This window comes from Phacochoerus africanus, chromosome 6, assembly GCF_016906955.1.
Source record: "Phacochoerus africanus isolate WHEZ1 chromosome 6, ROS_Pafr_v1, whole genome shotgun sequence".
NCBI classification, from domain to species: Eukaryota; Metazoa; Chordata; class Mammalia; order Artiodactyla; family Suidae; genus Phacochoerus; species Phacochoerus africanus.
This window is the reverse complement of record NC_062549.1, coordinates 897,715-916,899: the sequence shown is the minus strand read 5'-3', so window position 1 is coordinate 916,899 and position 19,185 is coordinate 897,715. Positions and strand designations below refer to the sequence as shown.

The 19,185-nt window shown below is 52.4% G+C and overlaps 1 protein-coding gene across 4 annotated transcripts in view; it reads left to right on the top strand.

Annotated features, from left to right (window-relative positions):
* The window catches only part of IQANK1 (IQ motif and ankyrin repeat containing 1), a 46,128-nt gene that overhangs the window by 6,323 nt on the left and 20,620 nt on the right, over window positions 1-19,185 (top strand). The window lies entirely within an intron of this gene.

Here is a 19,185-nt window from a genome sequence, read left to right as displayed (position 1 = left end):
CGTGATCCTGCCCTGAGTGGTGCTGGCCTTACGCCCAGGATGAGCTCCCAGAACCGGCGGTCACCTTTGCACCCCCGCCCCTGCCAAGGGCCAGAGTCCGGAGCCCGACCTTGCCCTGAGGACAGGCAGACCACAGAAGGTCTGCAGAGTCCTGACCATGGTTTCGTAGAAACTACCCGCGCCCAGCGTACGTGCCGGAAGGCTGTCCAGCCGCGGGAGGTTTGGGCTCAGAGAGAGGCAGAGGGGAGAGGAAGCAGAGGACAGGGCAGCTCAGGCCCCAGAAAGTGTCCGGTTAGGAGGAGTGGCGGCCGTCCGCGCCTCTGCTCTCGACTCTGCGGCTCTGCGAGTGTCGCTTCTGATTGTTCCGACCTGGGGTCACTGCTCAAGATCTAGGCGCCGGGCGAGAAGGGTGGTCCGGCCTTGAAGCACACTCCTGTGTCAGGGAGGGGACAGACACCCGCTCCCCCATTTTGATTTCTGTGGTGGAACGTGGGCCCCCACGGAACTTTCCAGACCGAACCCAACCTTACACGGTCAGGGCTTCCAGCCTTCCACTCTTCTCTGAGGTCAGAGCTCTGTGTGACAAGGACTAAGGCAAGGCGGCTGTGGCATCGCCTCTTTCTGCTAGAAGTGGGCACCGGCTCAGAGGCAAGACGGGTGCCAGGACTGCGTTTGGGGTGAGCGGGCGGGTCTGCAGGTGCGGCCGTACAATGGGCAGTGCCGAAGCCAGCCCAGCAGGAGCTCCATCCCAGCCGGAAGCCGTGCCATCCTCGCCATGCGAGGTGTCACGTGGGACGGCTCTGCCTGGGCCCGGGGTGGAGGCTGTGCACGGGGCCCCACCTGCTTCCCTGCTCAGGAGTCTCATGAGCCCGGGGGCAAGGCCTCGTGGCCGTTTGCTGGCCCAGAGCCTTCTTTGCGTTCGTCCCCCTGGGCAGCATTGCGTGGATCAGTGTCGACCTCCTGTCACCACCCGCGCTTCTGATGATCTGCCCCAGTTGTCAGCCAGAGTGTCTGAGTCGACCTAAAGGCTACTCGGCAGGACGGGTCCAGATCGGCCTTGATTAGAGGGGCATGTGCTCTTGGGCCCATGTGTCACCACCATCCCGGCCACCTCGGCCCCTCCGTTCACGGGCCTTTGCCTAGGCTCTGGTGGCCAGCGTCCACAGGACAGCTGTGATGTCCACCGCCTCTCCGATGCCTCCTCCGCGGTGGGCTCGGTCGGGGGAATTGGCTGGGAGACGCAGAGCCGCCCCTGGCTGCTCGGTACCCTCAGACCTGGCCCTGCGGCAGCGCCACCTGTGTGCCTTTCCCCAGGCCCGCCTGTCACTGTGGTTGGAGGCTTGCTCATTTCAGGCTCCCGATGGACCAGCCAAGCCTTTCGCTGTTTTCCTGGCATCCGTGTATCTGCACAGCGTGGGCTGCTCTTTCCACCACGGGAAGTGGCTAAGCAGCCCCCTCGGGGGAGCCCCCACCACTGTCCTTCAGGGCGTCCCGAGCCAGGAGCTGTGATGTGGCAGCGGGCCCCACGTGGACTGAGCTCTGCGGATCCAGCCCGAGTCCCTCCCTCCTCCACCACCTCCCCCCAGGAGTGCTGGTGGCATGGGCGGGGCCGCTCCAGCAGCACAGCCCAGAGGAGTGTGGGTGTCCTCGGATCCCTCCGTCCGCCTGTGCCACCTGTCCGTGGAGCGAGGACCTTGGCTGGGGTGGGGAACCCAGGTTGCTTGTCCTCTGGTGCGCAGGCTGGAGTCCCGGGTGCGCCCGGGCCGACGGCACCGGGAGCTGTTCTGCCAGGGAAGCCGTGGCCTCGCTCTGGAGCCTGAAGTCTATGCTGCGTGCACCGGGCTCTCGCCAGAGTCCCCTCGGCGCGGTTCTCCCGCCGGTGCCTTCAGCTCATCAGACCTGCCGGTCGCTCAGCCCAGCAGCCCGGCAGCTCACGCCTCAGCCAGAGCCTCTGGCCCCTGATGGAGGGCCGTCGGAGGTGTAGTAGTTTACTCTGCCTCGGGGCGTCCGGGCAGGTCCCAGATCTATGACCCTGAGAGCTTCATTAGCGAGGCTTTATCTCCTACCCTCTGGAACTTCCTGGATCAGCAAGATGTCAGGTTGCTGTGCTGGTTCCCCGTAGCGGCCGTGAGGACAGCTCAGGCCCTTTGGTGACTTCGGTCAGTGCAGATTTCTCTTCTTGCCCTTCGGGAGGTTGGACGTCTGATGCGGCCCTGACAGGCCCCAATCGAGGTCCCAGCAAGCTCTCCGGAGGCGCCACCTCTGACCCCTCCCAGCTCCTAGAGCCCCCTCCCCACCAGCTCCCCACCCCACTCCTTGGCTCCTGTCCTCTGTCCCCCGCAGTCCGTATCATCATGTGGTGTCGTGTCCACCCCCCCAGGTCTTCAAAGTCGGCCACTCCCCTGTGTCTCCTCCCGAATCCCTCCTGCTGGAAGGGCCCTTGTGGTCGCACTGAATCTTCACAGATAATCCAGGACGGCTTCCCTCCCTGGGGGCAACTGATTAGCAAGCTCAGTTCACTTCCAGTCGTTTTCTCCCTTTTTTCAGCCGCCCCCACGTCGTATGGAACTTCCTGGGCCGGGGGTCGAATCCGAGCCGCAGCTGCGACCTGCCCCGCGTTCTTTAACCCGCGCCCTAGGGCTGGGCCAGGAATCATCGAAAACGCCTCGGCGGGCGCACCCCACCTGCAGTCTTTATTCCCCTTTGCCGAGTGATGCCCACCGCAGTCCCTGATACCCGTCCTGTGGCGGGAGCCTGAGCGTAACCAGCGTCCCGAGACAAAGCAGTGAGCGTCTCTGCCATCCTCGCCCGCTGAGGCGAGCCGTGTGCGCCCTCACAGTGATGGGAGCAGGCATTTACCAAGTGAGCAGGTGCCCAGCAAAGGGCCCAAGGCTGTGGATCTGCTGCGGTGGAGACACCACTTCCACCTCTGTCATCCGTCGTCTCCCACCACCATTTGTTTCTTGCCGAGGCCAGAAACGCGTGAATTTAAGGGCAGTAAGATGGCCGCCCCCATGCTCGTTTGTGTTTTTATTATGTATTTATTTTTACGTTTTGTCTTTTTAGGGCTGCACCTGCGGCATATGGAGGTTCTCAGGCTGGGGGTTGAATAGGAGCTATAACTGCCGGCCTGCCCCATAGTCACAGCAACGCAGGATCCTTAACCCACCGAGCGAGGCCAGGGATTGAACCTGCGTCCTCATGGCTACTAGTCAGATTTGTTTCCGCTGAGCCACAATGGGAACTCCTATTTTTTAATTAAATTTTTTAACTTTTTTTTTTTTGGTCTTTTTGCTATTTCTTGGGCCGCTCCCTCGGCATATGGAGGTTCCCAGGCTAGGGGTTCAGTCGGAGCTGCAGCCACCGGCCTACGCCAGAGCCACAGCAACGCGGGATCCGAGCCGCGTCTGCGACCTACACCACAGCTCACGGCAACGCCGGATCGTTAACCCACTGAGCAAGGGCAGGGACCGAACCCGCAACCTCATGGTTCCTAGTCAGATTCGTTAACCACTGCGCCACCACGGGAATTCCAATTTTTTTAACTTTTTAAACTTTTTTTGCTTTTTTGTTTGTTCATTTGTTTGTTTTAGGCTTTGTTTTTAAAGCTGAAATTGAGGGGAAGGCACAGAGGTTTCCCGTAAGTGCCCAGTCCCCGCACGTGTGGCGCCTCCCCGGTGATACAGGATCACCACCTGTCCCTGCCCCCCGGGGACCCTGGCTGCGGTTGAGGAGCCCGCGCTGGCATGCCACGGTTCGGGCTCTTGGTGCTGCACCTTCTGTGGGCTTGGACAGATGGATGACGGCAGGTGTCCATCCCGGCGGCCTCATGGTGTTGTCACCGTGCTGAGTGCCCCCGCGTTCTGTCTCCTCCTCCCACCCCCTCGGTCCCTCCCATCCACCCATCTTTTTGTTGTCTCCATGGCTTTGCCTTTTCCAGAAGGTGACAGAGCTGCAGTCGTACTGGATGCAGCCGTTTCCAGGTGGCCTCTTTGACCTGGTGGTGTGCGTTTTAGGCTCCTCTGTCTTTTCAAGGCTGATGGCTCTTTCTTTTTAGTGCTGACTAACCCGTCGTCTGGCTGGACCACAGTCTATCCACTTGCCCACCGAAGGGCTCAGTTGCTTCCGGGTTTGGCAGTTATGACCAAAGCTGCGGCAGGCATCCGTCGCAGGTTTTTGCCTGGACGCGCGCGTTTTTAGCGCTTTGGCGGGAAGACACCAAGGATCGTGACGGAGTCATCGGAGGGGCAGAAGCTGCCAGACGGTCTTCCAAAGTGGCGGCGCCACCCTGCATCCCGCCAGCAGTGAATGGGCGTTGCTGCTGCCCCTGGTCCTGAGCAGCATTTGTGTTGCCGGAGTCTGATCCTGGCCTTTCCGAGAGGTGTGGGTGGTGGCTCACTGTCGTGTTAATTAGCTTTTCTCCGATGACAAGATTATACGGAGCATCTTTTGGGTGCTTATTTGCCACCTGTTCTCTGGGGAGGAGTCTCTTTAGGTCTTTTGCTCATTTTATTTTTTTCTTTATTTTTTTATTTTATTTTTATTTATTTATTTTTTTCTTTTTGCTATTTCTTTGGGCCGCTCCTGCGGCATATGGAGGTTCCCAGGCTAGGGGTCCAATCGGAGCTGTAGCCGCCGGCCTACGCCAGAGCCACAGCAACACGGGATCCGAGCCGTGTCTGCAACCTACACCACAGCTCACGGCAACGCTGGATCCTTAACCCACTGAGCAAGGGCAGGGACCGAACCCACAACCTCATGGTTCCTAGTCGGATTCGTTAACCACTGCCCCACGACGGGAACTCCCTTCTTTATTTTTTTAAATTGTTATTATTTTTTTTTTGTCTTTTTGCCTTTTCTGGGGCCAGTCCCGCAGCATAGGGAGGTTCCCAGACCAGGTGTCTAATTGGAGCTTGTAGCCGCCGGCCTACACCAGAGCCACAGCAACGCGGGATCCGAGCCACGTCTGCGACCTACACCACAGCTCGTGGCAGCGCCAGATCCTTAACCCAGTGAGCAAGGCCAGGGATGGAACCTGAAACCTCATGGTTCCTAGTCGGATTCGTTAACCACTGAGCCACGACAGGAACTCCTTTTTGCTCATTTTATTTATTTTTTTGCTTTTCAGGGCTGCACCTGTGGCTTATGGGAAGTTCCCAGGCTAGAGGCCAAATCAGAGCTATAGCTGCCGGCCTACACTACAGCCACAGCAATGGGGAATCCAAGCCGCGTCTGCAGCCTGTATGTACCACAGCTCTCGGTAACGCCGGATCCTTAACCCAGTGAGCAAGGCCAGGGATCAAACCTGCGTCCTTATGGATACTAGTCGGGTTTGTTTCCGCTGCACCACAATAGGACCTCTCTTTTGCTCATTTTAAAATCAGGTTGTTGGAGTTCCCGTCGTGGCGCGGTGGTTAACGAATCCGACTAGGAACCGGGATGTTGCGGGTTCGATCCCTGGCCTTGCTTAAGGATCCAGTGCTGCCGTGAGCTGTGGTGTAGGTTGTAGACGCGGCTCAGATCCGGCGTTGCTGTGGCTCTGGTGTAGGCCGGCGGCTACAAGCTCCGATTCGACCCCTAGCCTGGGAACCTCCATATGCCGAGGGAGTGGCCCAAGAAATGGCAAAAAAAAAAAAAAAAAAAAAATCAGGTCGTTTAGGAGTCAGTTTCGTGTTGTATTGACATTTAGGAGGGTGGTACCTCTTGAGTTCATGGCTGTGAAAGGTGTGAAGTCTGCGTCCAGGTGGACGTCCAGCTGTTCCGGCACCGTCTGGACCACCTTGGCGCCACTGCCCTTTGTCAGATACCAGCTGGGGTCCGTCAGGACCTCGGGCTGGAGCTGGTCTCCGCAGCTCCTCCGGCGAGCGCTCTTCCCGTCCTGCTCACTCTCCTGTCGGAGGGGGAGGCTCCTGGGCTCCCGCTTGGCTCTGCCTGCCGTGGCGGCCCTGCTGGTCAAGGAGCTGTGGGAGCTTTCTGCCAGCAGCTAAGTGCACCTGTCCCCGCTGGACCTCCCGCGGCTGGACGTGGGCCTTAGTGCCGCCTACCCTGGGCCTGTGTTCCCTGAGCCGAGGGCCTGGGCGATATCGCGAAACCCCCGTGTCAGGGTCAGTTTAGATACCATACTGAACGGTCTCCCAAAGTCTGGTATCCCCCTTCCCAGGCCACCGACTCTCCAGGGGAGGACTGGGGGCCCCCCGAAGAGCCATTGCGGGTCCCTCTCCAAGGGTGTCTGGTGTCCCCTTTGGTCCAGGAGCTGCAAGTCTTTGACCTGGACTTATGTCTGGAAGCCCGGTGAGGGACTGGGGCCTGCTGTCGGATTTCTGCCCGGCGGAGCCCGGGGTTCCTCTGCTTCCAGCAGCTGAGCAGCAGCGCCCAGGCTGCCCTGCACCTTGCCCTGCCGAGGGCATCCTGGCCACCCCTCTGCTCGACGCCTGCCGCTGCGGGTTAAGTGCTGCCGCCGAACCTCTTCTCCTCTGGTGTCCCGTCACCCGTGTTGACATGGGGACAATTGGTACCAGCTCGGCCTCCCGAGGAGTCACCGTGGAACTCACGGGCATGGGTCTCGTTGTTTGGTGAAGGGTGTCTTCTGAAACTTCCCAGGGGTCCTCGGCAGGCAGAGGCCTCCAGGCCAGCATCAGCCAGTTCCTGCAGAACCCCCGCCTCGCTTGGAAGCCGCCCTGCCCCGTCCCCGCTCCACTTGCCCCTGCCCCTGACTCTGATTTCTGGCCTGGGTGCAGCAGAGGGCGGCAGGGCCTCGTCTCTTGAGGCCTGGGAGCTTCGGGTGAGGCTGTTATGGGTCCAGTGCTGGCGAGGGTGGCCGTCGCTGCGATAGCCCAAGAGGAAGGACAGGCACCTAAAAGCGAGGAGCCCTCCTCCCGCCGCCTGCCTTCAGCGCCCCTTCGTAGGGAGCCGCAGGCAGAGGAGCGTCGCCAAGCAGGACAGGGAAGGGCGGGCTCTGCGCTGGGGAACCCGGTGCTGGGCACCGCCGCCCTGGGGCTTCTGCCCGACAGGGTGCAGCTGTCCTTGGCGTGGACGGAGACCGTCCCGCTGTGTTTCCAAAAAGTGGACACCAAGTCCCCGTGTTCCCTGCATCCCTGGCTGAGGATAATTACACTGGGAGTTTCATTCAGGTCTCACCCAGAACCTGGACTTCTTGAAGATTACAGACGAAATTGTAAAGCTTACTGGCACCGACGACTCTTACCTAAGATACAGGAGACTAGGATGGAGTGGAAAAGGAATTGCTTAATTTATACAAATACACCAAACAGATGAAAATGCGGAAGGAAACTCACACGGCCACTGCTGTTCTTATTTCTGTGACTGACCGTGGGCTGCAGGTGTGACGCCCTCTGCCACCTGCTCACGTGCCCTTTGCTCTCAGCTGGGGCATCCGCTGCCCTTTTAGGTTCTGTACCTAAAAGATGCAAATCCTCATCGCTGCCTGTCTGCGTTCACTTGCTTTAGTTTTTACAAATGTTCCCGGCGTGCAGTTGGCTTACAGTGTTGTGTTAGCTTCAGGCGTACAGAGCAGTGAATCAGTTATACGTCTATACATATGTCCATTCTTTTCCAGATTCGTTTCCCATTTAGGCCGCCACAGAGCACTGGCTAGATTTCCTGTGCTGTCCAGTCGCTTCCTGTTGCTGATTTTGTACATAATAGTGCCGGAGTTCCTGTCACGGTGCAGCGGAAACCGTGAGGAACCGTGAGGTTGCGGGTTTGATCCCCGGCCTTGCTCAGTGGGTTAAGGATCCAGCGTTGCCGTGAACTGTGGTGTAGGTCACAGATGCGGCTGGGATCTGGCGTTGCTGTGGCTGGGGTGTAGGCCGGCGGCTACAGCTCTGATTAGACCCCTAGCCTGGGAACCTCCATGTGCCTCAGATACGGCCCTAAAAAGCCAAAAAAAAAAAAAAGTGTATGTGTCAATTCCAAACTCCCAATTTATCACTCCCTCCAGTGTTTCCCATTTGGTAACTGTAAGTTCGGTTTCAAAATCTTTGAGTCTGTGTCTGTTTTGTGAATCAGTTCTTTCGTATGTCTTATTAGATTCCACATATAAGTGATATCATATGGTATCAGCATGTGTCTGACTTACTTCACGTAGTATGAGAATCTCTAGGTCCATCCATATTGCTGCAAATGGCATGATTTCATTCTTTTTTTTTGGCCGAGTAATATTCCACCCGTGTATCAGTTGCTTGAGGTTCCCATTGGAGTTTACTATCAGATGTGTGGGTAACAAGGTTCCCCAGGACCCTTGGGGTCCTGACATAGCATCCTGGAGAGAGGCAGTGACCTGCCCTGCCATTGGTGGTCAGACTCTATCACCCAGGTGGTGCGGTGACCCCTTTGTCGCTAGTTGAGTGGTCACGCCGAGGCCTCGATGTCCAGTGGGTGCCGTCCTCATGTCACCTGGTGGTAGCGTTCCTTTCCTGGAACTGCTTGGCCAGCAGGCCTCGGCGGCACGGAGAGAGGAAGCACGGCTGCCCTGGGTGGATCATCCGGTGGTGTGACAGCGGGGAAAGCCACGTCCACTTGGCCTGCTGGCTCCTGGCCTGTCCTTGGGCTGGGGCAGTGCCAGTGCTGGCGTCAGAACCTGGCACAGCTGTAGTGGTGGTCGTGCTGCCTCACGGCGGCCAAGTGTCAGGAATCCAGGCACAGCTCTCAGCTGGGTGACTCTCGCAGGCTGCTGTCAGATGTCAGCCAGGGCTGTGGTCTCACCTCGGCGCTTGGCTGGGGAAGCCTTTGCTCCCCTGGGAGCTGACGGTGGGGCCTCTGTTTCTTGTTGCCTTTCGGTCTTGTCACGTGGGCCTCTCCAGAGGGTGTCTGGCAGTGTATTTTTTTACTGAACACTTCTAGGCGCCGGGGAAATAGCTGCAGGGTGGACCTGTAGAACTACCAGCCGGATGTGGTATGAACTGCACCCCAGTTCCATCACCTCCAGACCATGATAAGCCTCCACTGTGACTAGTGGACTCTAGTGTTTTGGGGTCCCAGGAAGTGATTCAAAACCAGAATTTGGGAGTTCCCGTCGTGGCGCAGTGGTTAACGAATCCGACTAGGAACCATGAGGTTGTGGGTTCAGTTCCTGGCCTTGCTCAGGGGGTTAAGGTTCCGGCATTGCCGTGAGCTGTGGTGTAGGTTGCAGACGCGGCTCGGATCCCGTGTTGCTGTGGCTCTGGCGTAGGCCGGCGGCTACAGCTCCGATTGGACCCCTAGCCTGGGAATCTCCATATGCCGCGGGAGCGGCCCAAGAAATAGCAACAACAACAACAACAAAGACAAAAAGACAAAAAAAACAAAAACAAAAACAGAATTTGGTCCCCAAAAAAGTCTGGCTGTGGCCCTTCCTCCAGGGCATGGTCACCCCAGTAAGTGGCCAGGGCCCTCTAGGAGGCTTGCCGACAGATCTGTACATACTCTGATGGCTGCAGGCTCCCTCCTGAGGAGATCCAGGCTTCCCTTCCACCTGCAGCTGTGAATTTGTTTCGCTGAGGTGCCACTTCTGGCCGTGGATCACTGGCACGGCCTTTCCCATTGGTGAGAAGCTCGTTCAGGGCCAAGGACAAGAACATGTCCAAGCAGACTGCATGCTTGACTCTTTCAGGATCTGTTTCCCGGCACCTGTCAGAGAGCAGTCTGCAAAGTACAGACTTACTACATTTAAAAAGCGGATTTTTTTTTCCTTTTTTTTTTGGCCGTGCTACAGCATATGGGGTTCCCAGGCCAGGGATCAGATCCCAGCCACAGTCCCGACCTAAACTGCAGATTCGGCAACACTGGATCCTTAACCCACTGAGCCAGGCTGGGGATCGAACCTGTGGTCCAGCACTGCCAAGATACCTCCGATCCCCTTGCGCCACAGCGGGAACGGCAAAAGATGGATTTTAATATGAAAGCTGGCTGAAGAGCTGCTGGAAGTCTGAAAAAGCAAGAAGACGGAGTCCCCATTGTGGCGCAGTGGAAACGCAACCGGCTAGTATCCATGAGGATGTGGGTTTGATCCCTGGCCTCACCCAGTGGGTTAAGGATCCGGCATTGCTGTGAACTGTGGTGTAGGTCGCAGACATGGCTGGAATCCCGGGTGGCTGTGGCTGTGGCTGTGGCTGTGGCTGTGGTGTAGGCCGGCAGCTGTAGCTTCATTTTGACCCCTAACCTGGGAACTTCCATATGCCACGGGGGTGGCGGTGGGACCCTCCACCCCCCAAAATTTTAAAAATAAAATAAAAGTTCATAAATACACCACAAATTTGATCTTCTGCAACTATTCATACTCGTTATGAGAAATTTGAGATGTCAGAATTTGTGAGGAGGCACATAGTTTTTTGTTTATTTGTTTTGGTTTTGGGGGATTTTTTGTGTTTTGTTTCATTTTTTGCTTTTTAGGGCTGAACCTGCGGCATATGGAAGTTCCCAGGCTAGAGGCTGAATGGGAGCTTCAGCTGAGGCCTGCACCACAGCCACAGCAGCACGGGATCTGAGCTGCATCTGCGCCCTACACTGCAGCTCGCAGCAATGAAGGATCCCTAAACCACTGAGTGAGGCCAGAGATTGAACCTGCTCCTGACACCACTGCAGGCAGTAAACCTGCTGTACACGACAGGAACTCCCAGGGTTTTTTTTTTTTTTTTTTTTTTTTAGCTATTTCTTGGGCCGCTCCATCGGCATATGGAGGCTCCCAGGCTAGGGGTCGAATCAGAGCTGTAGCCACCGGCCTACACCACAGCCACAGCAACGCTGGATCCAAGCCGCGTCTGCAACCTACACCACAGCTCACGGCAACGCCAGATCGGTAACCCACTGAGCAAGGGCAGGGATCGAACCCGCAACCTCATGGTTCCTAGTCGGATGCGTTAACCACTGCGCCACGATGGGAACTCCCATCCCAGGGTTTTTTTTAATAATTCTTTTTCAATTTTCAATTAAAAAAAATTGTGCTGTGCGTTTCTTTCTTTTTTCTTTTTTCCTTATATATATATTTTTTTCTTGCAGGGAGGGGGTGGCCATGCCTGCAGGATGTGGAAGTTCCTGGGCCACAGGAGCCAGCTAAGCTGCTGCAGTGCCAGTGCCAGATCCTTAACCTGCTGTGCCACAAGGGAACTCCTAATTTTAGTGTTTTGAGCATCCTTCATGCTTTTTTCCACAGCGGCTACATTCCCACCGACAGTGTAGAGGTTCCCCTTTCTCCACATCTCACCGGCATTTGTCGTTTGTGGTCTTTAAATGATGGCGGTTCTGGCAGGTGTGAGCTGGGGCCACAGTGGGGTTTTCATTTGCATCTCGAGGGTGATTAGTGACCTGTTGAGCACTTTTTCCTGTGCCCGGTGACCATCCGCGTATCTTCTTTGTTAAAATGTCTATTCTGCATGTTTTTAAATCAGAAAATTTTGTTTTTTTTGGTGTTGAAGTGTAGGAGCTGTTTAGTACATTTTGGCTATCGCCCCCTTATTGGTCGCATGCTGGGCAGCTAGTTTCTTATTCAGTAGGTTGCCTTTTCCTTTTGTCGGTGGTTCCCTCTGATGTGCAAAAGCTTGTAAGGCTAATTAGGTGCTATGTGTTTATTTTCGCCTTTATTTCCTTTGCCTTAGGAAACAGATCCAAAAAAATACTGCTATGATTTATGTTAAAGAGTGTTCTACCTATGTTTTCTTTTCATCTGAGAGTTTTATTGTCTCTGGTCTTACATTTAGGTCTGTAATCCTTTTTCTTTTTTTTTTCAGGTCTGCACCCACGGCATATGGAAGTTCCCAGGCCAGGGGTCAAATCGCCACAGCCACAGCAACGTGGGGTCCGGCCGCATCTGCCCCTATGCCGCAGCTCAGGGCAACGCCGGATCCTTAACCCATGGGGTGAAGCCAGGGATCAAACCTGCATCCTTATGGACACCGTGTCAGGTTTTTAACCTGCTGACCCGTAACAGGAACTCCAGTTTATAGTTTTTGATGCAATGGTAATTGGGATTGTTTCCTTAAGTTTCACTTTCTGATAGTTCATTGTTAGTATATAGAAATACTTTACATTTCTATATATTAATTTTGTATCCTGCAACTTTACTGAATTCATTGATGAGCTCTAGTTTTGTTTTTGTTTTTTTTTGTCTTTTTAGCTATTTCTTGAGCCGCTCCCGTGGCATATGGAGATTCCCAGGCTAGGGGTCCAATTGGAGCTGTAGCCACCGGCCTACGCCAGAGCCACAGCAACGCGGGATCCGAGCCGCGTCTGCAACCTACACCACAGCTCACGGCAACGCCGGATCGTCAACCCACTGAGCAAGGGCAGGGACCGAACCCGAAACCTCATGGTTCCTAGTCGGATTCGTTAACCACTGCGCCACGACGGGAACTCCTCTAGTCATTTTTTGATGGTGTCTCTAGAATTTTCTATGTATGGTATCATGTCATCTGCAAACATCGACAGTTTTACTTCTTCCTTTCTCACTTAGACTACTTTTATTTCTTTTTCTTGTCTGCGTGCCATGGCTAGGACTTCCAAGACGATGTTGCATAAAAGCAGCAAGAGTGAGCATCCTGATTTTGTTCCTGATCTTAGAGGAAATGCCTTCAGCTTTTCACCACTGAGTGTGAGCTTAGCTGTGAGCCTGTCCTGTGGGGCTTTTGTTAAGCTCAGGCATGTTCCCCCTGTATCCACTTGGTGGAGAGGTTTTTTTTAAAATCATGAATGGATGTTGAAGTCTGTCAAAAGCGTTTTCTGCACCTGTTGAGATGACTGTAAGATTTTTATTCTTCAGTTTGCTAATGCGGTGTACCCTATCAATTGATTCATGAATCCTGAAACACCCTCGCATCCCTAGGGTAGACCTCACTCGGCCATGGTGGGTGGTTCTTTTCATGTATGATTAGATTGGGTTGGGCGTTCCGGTTGTGGCACAGTGCTTAACGAATCCGACTAGGAACCATGAGGCTGCGGGTTCTATCCCTGCCCTTGCTCCGTGGGTGAAGGATCCGGCGTTGTTGCCCTGGGCTGTGCTGTAGGTTGCCGACGCGGCTCGGATCCCGAGTTGCTGTGGCTCTGGTGGAGGCTGGCGGCTACAGCTCCGATTCGACCCCTAGCCTGGGAATCTCCATTTGCTGCGGGTGTGGCCCTCAAAAAGACAAAAAGCCAAAAAAAAAAAAAAAAAAGCTGGGGCTTGCCAGTGTGTTGCTGAGGATTCCCGCATCTCTGTTCACTGGGATGCTGGCCTGCAGTTACCTTTCTTGGTGACGTCTTTGTCTGATTTTTGGTGTCAGGGCACCGCTGGCCTTGTGCAATGAGTTCGGAAGCATATTCCTTCCTCTGCAGTTCTTTGCACTTACTTGAGAAATTCTTCTCTAAATATCTGGTAGAATTCATGTGTGAAGTCATTTGGTTCTGGACTTTGTCTGTTGGGAATTTTTTAAATTACTGATTCAGTTTCATTACGGGTAATTGGTCTGTTCGTATTTCCTATTGCTTTCTGATTTGGTCTTGGGGGAATTGTACATTTCTAGGAATTTATCTGTTTCTTCTAGGTTGTCCATTTTATTGGCAGATACTTGTCTGCGTTTATCTCCTGTGATCCTTTGCATTTCTGTGGTGTCAGCTCTCATTCTCCTTTTTTCATTTCTGACTTTTATTGATTTGAGCCATCTCTTGTTTTCTTGATCAGTCTGGCTAAAGGTAAATCAATTTTGTTTATTTTTTCAAAGAACCAGCCCTGAGTTTCATTGACATTTTCTATTGTTTTTAAGTCTATTTTATTTATTCTCTGATTTTTGTGATTACTTTCTTTTTGCTAACTTTGGGTTTTATTTGGTTTTTTCTTTTTCTAATTTCTTTTGAAATAAGTTTTGGTCGTTTATTTGAGATTTTTATCCTTTCTTTTCATTACTCAATGAATTTTATTACATCTATACTTGTACAATCGTCACAACCAAAATTAGAGCATTTCCAGCCCAAACCCCCAGCCCACCCCCCACCTCCCAAGCTGTCTCATTTGGAAACCATAAGTTTTGAGCTGCAGGAGGTGTTTATAAATTTTGGAGATTAATCCCTTTGGAGTTGGTTCATTTGCAAATTTTTTTCCCATTCTGTAGGTTGTCTTTTCGTTTCCTTTAGGGTTTCCTTTGCTGTGCAGAAACTTTTAAGTTTATTTAGGTCCCATTTGTTTATTTTTGTTTTTGCTGTCATTACTCTAGGAGCTGGATCTGAGAAGATGTTGCTGCTGTGGTTTATGTCGGAGAGGGTTTGGCCTGTGTTTTCCTCTAAGAGTTTTATAGTATCCAGTCTTATATTTAGGTCTTTAATCCATTTTGAGTTTATTTTTGTGTACGGTGTTAGGAAGTGTTCTAATTTCATTCTTTTACATGTGGCTGCTCCACTTATTGAAGGGGCTGTCTTTTCTCCGTTGTATATTCTTTCCCCCTTTGTCAAAGATTAGTTGAATGTGGGTGCATGGGTTTAATTCTGGGCTTTCTATCTTGTTCCCCTGGTCTATATTTCTGTCTTTGTGCCAGTACCATACAGTTTTAATGACCATAGCTTTGTCGTATAGTCTGAAGATAGGAAGCCTGATTCCGCCAGCTCCATTTTTCTTTCTCAGGATGTCTTTGGCTAATCTGGGTCTTTTGTGCTTCCAAACAAACTAGAAAATATTCTGTTCTAGTTCTGTGAAAAATGTCCTTGGTAATTTGATAGGGATGGCATTGAATCTATAGATTACCTTGGGTGGTATAGTCATTTTGATTGTATTGATTCTTCCAGTCAGGGACCATGGCATATCTCTCCATCTGTTTGTGTCAGTTTTGATTTCTTTCATCAGTGTCTTCTAGTTTTAAGAGTAGGGGTTTTTTGTCTCTTTAGGTAGCTTTATTCCTAAGTATTTTATTCTTTTTGATGTGATGGTAGATGAGATTATTTCACTAATTTCACTTTCTGATTTTTCGTTGTTAGTATATAGAAATGCAGTCAATTTCTGTGTATTAATTTTGTATCCTGCAACTTGGCCAAATTCATGGATGAGCTCTAACAGTTTTCTGGTAGCGTCTTTAGGATTCTCTAGGTATAGTATCATGTCATCTGCAAATAGGGATAGTTTTACTTCTTCCTTTCCAATTTGGATTCCTTTTATTTCTTTTACTTCTCTGACTGCTGTGGCTAGGACTTTCAAAATTATGTTGAAGAGTAGTGGCGAGAGCTGACATCCTTGTCTTGTTCCTGATCTCAGCGGGAATTCTTTCAGCTTTTCACCATTGAGAATGATGTTGGCTGTGGGGTTGTCGTATGTGGCCTTTATGATGTTCAGGTAGGTTCTTGCTATGCCCATTTCGGAAGGTTTTTTTTGTTTGTTTTTTTTAATCAGAAATGGGTGTTGGATTTTGTCAAAGACTTTTTCTGCGTCTATTGAGAGGATCATATGGTTTTTATTCTTTAGTTTGTTCATGTGGTGTATCACACTGATGGATTTGCAGATATTGAAGAGCCCTTGCATCCCTGGGATAAATCCCACTTGATCATGATGTACAATCCTTTTCATGTATTGTTGGACATGGTTTGCTAGTATTTTGTTGAGGATTTTCGCATCAATGTTCATCAGTGAAATTGACCTGTAGTTTTCTTTTTTTGTGGTGTCTTTGTCTGGTTTTGGTATGAGGGGGATGGTGGCCTCATAGAATGAGTTTGGGAGTATCCCTTCCTCTGCAATTTTTTGAAATAGTTTCAGAAGAATGGGTATTAGCTCTTCTCTAAATGTTTGATAGAATTCTTCTGTGAAGCCATCTGGTCCTGGACTTTTGTTTGTTGGAAGTTTTGTTTTGTTTTTTTTTTTTTGTCTTTGCCATCTCTTGGGCCCCGCCCATGGCATACGGAGGTTCCCAGACTAGGGGTCTAATTGGAGCTGTAGCTGCCAGCCTACACCACAGCCACAGCAACTCGGGATCCGAGCTGCATCTGTGACCTACACCACAGCTCACGGCAACGCCGGATCGTTAACCCACTGAGCAAGGGCAGGGATCGAACCCACAACCTCATGGTTCCTAATCATTAACCACTGCGCCATGACGGGAACTTCTGTTGGAAGTTTTTTAATCACAGTTTCAATTTCAGTTCTTGTGATTGGCCTGTTCGTCTTGAGATTTTTCTTATTTCTTGAGGTAGGCTTGTATTGCTATAGAGTTTCCTCTTAGAAATGCTTTTGATGTACCCCATAGATTTTGGATTATTGTGTTTCCATTTTCATTTGTTTCCAGAAATTTTTTGATTTCTTCTTTCATTTCTTCAGTGGCTTATTGATTGTTTAGTATCATATTGTTTAGCCTCCATGTGTTTGTGGTTTTTCGCAGGGTTTTCTCCCATGTAGTTGATTTCTAGTCTCATAGCATCGTCCTTAGAAAAGCTGCTTAATATGGTTTCTTTCTGTTGTTGTTTTTTTTCTTTACCCACAACATATGGAGGTTCCTAGGCTAGGGGTCAAATCAGAGCTATAGCTGATGGCCTACGCCACAGCCACAGCCACTCAGGATTGGAGCCATGTCTGCAACCTACACCCCAGCTCACGGCAACGCCAGATCCTTAACAACCACTGAGTGAGGCCAGGGATCGAACCTGTGTCCTTATGGATGCTAGTCAGATTTGTTTCCACTGAGCCAGGATGGGACCTCCTCCAGTCTTTATCAGCAATGAGTTGCTCTGTAAATAGCTGTAATTTTGCTGCCCATGAGAGGAGGCAAGCTCAGGGTCTTTCCACTCTGCCATCGATAAACACTCTCCTCTAGTTTTGCGTTTTTAAATGAAATATGCAAGCAAGAAAATTTGGAGTTCCCAGTGTGGCTCAGCGGGTTAAGAGCCCAACTAGTATCCATGAGGATGTGGGTTTGAGCCCTGGCCTCGACCAGTGGGTCAGGGATCTGGCAGTGCTGTGAGCCGTGGTGTAGGTCGTAGACGTGGCTCGGATCCTGTGTTACTGTGGCTGTGGTGTAGGCCGGCAGCTGAGGCTCCAATTCGACCCCTAGCTTGGAAACTTCCATATGCCACAAGTATGGCCCTGAAAAAAAACAGAAAAAAGAAAACTTTTGAGGACTGCTCTTCTAGACAACTGGATTTTTAGAATTTCGCTGACATAAGTCCTCCTGCGCCGTGGGGTGGTTTTGCCAGCTCGTGCATAATGCGTCTCTCCAAAGCAGCTGGGGGCCTGCCTTTCTGCCCCCAGGTCCCCTCGGCAGCCTTTCCTCGGTGTCCTGATCCACCGTGACGATCTGAGGGCTGTGCAGACAGTCCGGGCGCCTGCGGGCGAGTCGTGACACAACAACTGAATCCTTCTGGGGCAGAGTGGGAGGGCATAGTGATGTCACTTCTGTGTGAGGCATCTGGTGCTGGTGAAAGTGTACTGGGCTGGGAAACCTTTCTCATCAGGTCCCCAGCTTCCTGACGGGTGCTAAATGTTGCGTGGGTTTGTTCCACTCATGAGAAAGCATGTGTGGAACACACGTTCTGCGGTTAGACTCCTCTCCTGGTTACGTTTACAATAATTTCATCAGTCTCCAAAAACTACCCATTTTCTCCAGTAATAAAACTGGCACATTTAATTCTTCTATTGTGCTATTAATGTACATAATCTCTTAATTATGTATTTTCTTTACTATTTTGGTAGGATATTCATGACTGTTCCACTGGGCTTTTCTTTTTAAAAAAAATTTTTTTTTTTGTCTTTTTGCCATTTCTTGGGCCACTCCTGAGGCATATGGAGGTTCCCAGGCTAGGGGTCCAATTGGAGCTGTAGCTGCCGGCCTACGCCAGAGCCACAGCAACACGAGATCCTTAACCCACTGAGCAGGGCCAGGGATCGAACCCGCAACCCCATGGTTCCCAGTCGGATTCGTGAACCACTGCGCCATGACGGGACCGCCCCCACTGGGCTTCTCTGACAAGCACATTGCTGATAATTGTAGTTAACGTTGACTGAATACTTCCTTTTCGTGAGACCCTGTTCTGAGTATTTTATGTTTATTAACCAAGGGAGCCTCCAAGAACACCAGCAAACCCCTGTGAAACAGAGCGGTTGTCCCTGTTTTTGCTTATGAATGAAACAGTGCTCTGATGGTCAGTTTCGGATGTACCGGGTCAAACTCGAGGGTGGCGGCCATCTGCTTACCTTGTGTCCTTCTGTAAGATTCCAGATTAATCTAAGGAGGTCACCAGAAGTCCCTCTTGACCTGGGAACTTAGGGATGTTTTTGTTTGTTTGTTTTTTGTCTTTTTGCTATTTCTTGGGCCGCTCCCGCGGCACATGGAGGTTCCCAGGCTAGGGGTCGAATTGGAGCTGTAGCTGCCAGCCTACCCCAGAGCCACAGCAACGCGGGATCCGAGCCGCGTCTGCAACCTACACCACAGCTCACGGCAACGCCGGATCCTTAACCCACTGAGCAGGGGCAGGGATTGAACCCGCAACCTCATGGTTCCTAGTCGGATTTGTTAACTGCTGCGCCATGACGGGAACTCCAAGGGATGTTAACTTGACCTTCTCTTTCAAGGACCCTGCGGTTCTTAAATCTTCACGTTCTTCTCGGATGACCCTCCGGCAGAGAGAACGGACACAGGGCACATCTGCCTCAGTGGGGGTGCCCGCCAGGAAGCCCCCACGGTGGAGGGGCCACCAGCGCACCGGCGACGGGCCACTGCTGCACAGCCCCCTTCAGCCCCTCTACTAAGAAACTTCCAGGCCGTGCCAAGGAGTCAAAGCAAGGAGCAGGAGCTCCCCCAGGACCCAGCAGGCGGCAGCGCGCAGTTAGCACCTGGCCCTGCGCGCCCCTTCCTGGCCGGGCTGCTCCTCTCGCCTTGTTCTCCCTGCTGCTCCTCCCGCGGGGTTTGGAGACGCCTCTCGGCGGGGTCCCACGCCCCCTCTGTCTCGTTCGTGGCGGTTGCCCTGAACTCACCGAGCGGGGCGGGCGGGGGGGTGGAGGCTGGCGCGGAGCTTCCGTTCCCCGCGCCCCCCGCGTCCCTCGCGCCCGGCGACGCTTCCGCAGCGGCCGTGGCTCCAGCCGGTGGCCTGACCCTCGATGTTCTAGCCTTCACTCTCTGGGGTGAAAAGGGTTCCCACTTCCTCACATATCTGGGTCGATTGCTGTCACTGCTCCTGTCGAAACAGCCAGTGACGGCTGATGCGCGCTGCCAGCCCTGTGTCACCCACTCGCCTCCACCTGCGCGCGCAGGG